The sequence below is a fragment of the Humulus lupulus genome, chromosome 4, assembly GCF_963169125.1.
Source record: "Humulus lupulus chromosome 4, drHumLupu1.1, whole genome shotgun sequence".
Taxonomy (NCBI): domain Eukaryota; kingdom Viridiplantae; phylum Streptophyta; class Magnoliopsida; order Rosales; family Cannabaceae; genus Humulus; species Humulus lupulus.
This window is the reverse complement of record NC_084796.1, coordinates 136,996,589-136,999,765: the sequence shown is the minus strand read 5'-3', so window position 1 is coordinate 136,999,765 and position 3,177 is coordinate 136,996,589. Positions and strand designations below refer to the sequence as shown.

General features: G+C 29.7%; 1 long non-coding RNA gene across 1 annotated transcript; it reads left to right on the top strand.

Moving 5' to 3' along the window:
* Positions 1 to 225: 225 nt before the first annotated feature.
* On the top strand, positions 226 to 2,969 carry LOC133829189 (uncharacterized). The gene is made up of 4 exons (XR_009891606.1): positions 226 to 272; positions 399 to 465; positions 2,145 to 2,185; positions 2,716 to 2,969. It is a non-coding gene; the product is annotated as an uncharacterized LOC133829189 (long non-coding RNA).
* Positions 2,970 to 3,177: the final 208 nt, after the last annotated feature.

Here is a 3,177-nt window from a genome sequence, read left to right as displayed (position 1 = left end):
AATCCTTTATAATAAAAGAAAAATAAAAAGGAATTATGAGAAAATAAAATAGAAAAAGGAAACTTACCATTTTGTGTTGGTGAGGCTTTATTGAGAGAGTTGAATAAAGGGGGAAGGAAGAGAAGAAGAGGGCATATTTTCTTGTGGCTGCCGTGACCTAGAGAGAGAGAGAGAGAGAGAGAGAGAGAGAGAGAGAGTGGCGTGTAGAGAGAGAGGGAGAAGAAAAAAGAAAGGAAGAAAGAAGAAGAAGGTGAAGAGGAACCCATTTTAGAGTATGTTTTCTTGTATATTTGTTTGTCAAATCTCTTTTCTTGATTATATGTTATTGACTTTGTTTATTTGTTGTGTGTGATTGGATTCTTTCTCCTCCTCATGGTGGTTTTCAAATAAAACCCTAGGCTTGAACAAGGGGTGTGAAGTTTGGGTGTTGATCATATTGTGTTCTTGATTTTACAATCAAGAGAGGTAATGGTCTTTCTTAGCCTATATATTGGTTTTGATGGGTTTATCTTTGAGGTTTTTGATGGTGATGCTAATGGTTGATTATTGTAGGATTGATGATTATGATTTGTATTTTTAAGAGAATATGATTTGTTTAATAAGGGTTCATGGGTATGATTGAGAAAATGGATTTGATAGGGTTTATAATGAGGATATATGTTATGTTTATATTGCTATGGTTATCTTCTTAATCTTTGATTTATGTAAAATGGTAAATGATGATTTTAGAAATATGATAAGAAATATGTTAGGATTGTTATAAGGCTTGTTTATGAGATATGGTGTTTATGAATTTATGTATGTTATTTCCATTGTTATTGTTGTTGGATTTCATGTGTAGATTCAATGGAATACAAAAATTGGTTTTATAAGATTTCATGTGAATATGTTAGTAATATTCTTAGAATTATGTATATAATAAGAGTATGATGAGATTTTGGACATGTATGATTTTATGTGAAATTTTTGGGATAAAAGATGAATCTCTTGAGGAATTAAGCTTGCTGATTTTTGTAAATAATTGGGTAAAAGTTTGATAAAAAAATGATTTGCATGCATAAGTAATGTCCTTGATGTTATATTACTTTTATGAAATTAAAAGGGGTATTTAAGTCCCATTAAAATGATATGTTACTCAAATAATTACCTACAGAATTTTTATTGAATTTTTGTGAAAATATGAGTTTTTAAATTGAATATGATGATTTTTAAAGATAGAAATAATTGCTGGAATTTTTGTAAGAAAATGTGAAGTGAGTTTCACTAAAATGAATTTGATGAGTTCTTGGAACAAATTATTTTTCTAAGTTATGGTAATATTGAAAAATGGTATTTTTAATGGTATGAATGCATATTTTGATAAGTTATGATTTTCCTTTATTTTGATTGAGAAAAATATTTAGATTCTATTTATTTGTGATTTTTGAAGAAAATAAATGGTGGCTGAAAGTTTGTTTTAAAAAGGTTAAAAATGGTTATTTAATTGTCACATATGGATTTATGCTACATAAAACTAAGTCTTAAATAATTTGAATAAAATATATTTTCCACACTTAAAAATATTTTTTTCTCACATCATTTATGTAACACAATGATAAAATTTATTTTTCTAAAGAAACATATTAAAAATAGGTATTTTAATTAATTCCAAGTTTTTGGTTAATTCTTTGTAATTTGAGATTGATGAATGAAATTGACACATATTTTATTTTTAAGCTAAATCAAATTATTTTATAAAATAAAATAATGTTTTGAGAAATTTAATCAACTTAGAAATTTTAAGAAAAATAAAGCATGTTATATGTCTATTGATTTTAAAACAAAAAAGGTAAGAAATATAGAATTATCGTTTTTGAAAACGTCACAATTACGTAATGTTCCCACGTATGCATGTTACATGCAACTCCACTTTTACGTCCAAAATTATGTTTATTATTCAACTATGTGGTTTTTATAAAAATATCATGCATGTAAAATAAGTAAAACGAGCATTATTCTTTTATGGCTTTATGTGTAGTTAAGAATAATTGCATGTTATGTGTAACTGTTATTATGTGTGCATGACCCATGCACACATGAGTTGTATGGAAGGGCAAAATAATAATTTTATGAACCTAAGAAATGTTCTTTTGATTATGATATAGGCTCGTTGAAAGATTGTGAAATTTCTTAGCTTGGACCTGAGGTAAGGAAGTTAGATAGATTCTATGATTTTATGCTATGAATGGTAAGACTGTTGTATGAATGAATTGTTATGAAATATGAATGCCATAATGTGATGATATGTTGAATATGATATGTGTATGGATGTTAGATACATCAAACAAGTTACGATGTTAGATACATCAAACAGATTACGATGTTAGATACATCAAACAGATTACGATGTTAGGTACATCGAACGAGTTACTAAGGACATTGAAACGTAACTCCTAGGGCGGACGCGCCGAGGTTATTCAAGGACCAGAGACTCCTGTTTACCTCATAGGGTGACATGGACAACTAGCGATCCATGCTCATCATGTATGCTGTATGATTGTGATATGATGATATGTTACGATTATGTTATGATATGATGATATGTTACAATTATGTTATGATATACCATGATGTTTTAGATGAACGTTAGTGTTTGTATTTGTTGTATTCTTACTTGCTTATTTGTTTGTACTTCCTTATTGGGCTTTTAGCTCACCCCCCTTACTTTCCTTCCAGGTAGCAAATAGGATTTCTTTATGGCACGCGTGGTGACGTGAGGAGTTCTATCATCATGGGGTGTATGGCGTGGGGTAATCCTATGGACGGAAAAACGATCATCGTAGAACGCCATTTAAATTATGTTTTGTTTAAGAGACTTTCCTAAATTATCAGTGGGACTCAGTTATTTAATTTTGTTTCTTTTAAACTTTGCATAAAAATTTATGTTTTCTTTTAAAACTAATGGCGCCAACTTGCATGGTTTTAAGCAAGTCCCCATTGAGACTTTGATAATGAGTGGTATTCTTTTACAAACTATGTTATGCGAAAGTTTTATAAGTATTAGCTTAGGGCGTTCTTTACACATTAGCTCAAGGTTAAGGAGACAGATATACCAAAGACGACCTTTAGAACACGCTATGGTCACTACAAGTTCTTAGTGATGTCCTTTGGACTAACCAATGCGCCTGCTGCATTCAT